Genomic DNA, 572 nt, shown 5'->3' with positions numbered 1-572 from the left:
GGCTAGGCAACTAGCCAGCCGGGATACACATCCGCGTACTCACATCCAAGACCCCTCGGCATGGAGTCAACAGGGCTCGCCGGCCTGCCATGGGTCTCCCGGCCGAGGGTAGAACAGTCTTTCCACCTGCTAGTCACTTGGCCACTACGTGACAAAAGGTGAAAGTCTATAAATACTCCACTTCTCTCAACGAGAAAAGGATCCGCAAATAATCAATTAAACACACTAATCTGGTATAAACTCCCTTATCTCTCTACAATATACTTTGTGCCAAGTAACACACAACTTAATCCCCTTTAAGTTTACTGACTTGAGCGTCGGAGTAAGTTCGCTCGGTACCAAGCCGAGCCCTCAGTTTGTTCATTGTTTCAGGAGAGACCGAAAGGAAGAGTCAAGCAAAGTCATCATTCTACAAGCTTACGTGGTAACAAATCTGCTCTGGAATCATACCCGGAACAATTGGCGCCGTCTGTGGGGACATCATACTAAAAGCTAGTCAAAATCCCTTACAAAAAAAGAACACAAAACAAAACCCACCCAACAAGCTAAGAAAATGTCAAAACAGCCAGAGC

Source organism: Silene latifolia, chromosome Y (genome assembly GCF_048544455.1).
Source record: "Silene latifolia isolate original U9 population chromosome Y, ASM4854445v1, whole genome shotgun sequence".
Classification (NCBI taxonomy): Eukaryota; Viridiplantae; Streptophyta; class Magnoliopsida; order Caryophyllales; family Caryophyllaceae; genus Silene; species Silene latifolia.
The sequence above is the reverse complement of the archived record's forward strand: the minus strand, read 5'-3'. Positions refer to the sequence as shown.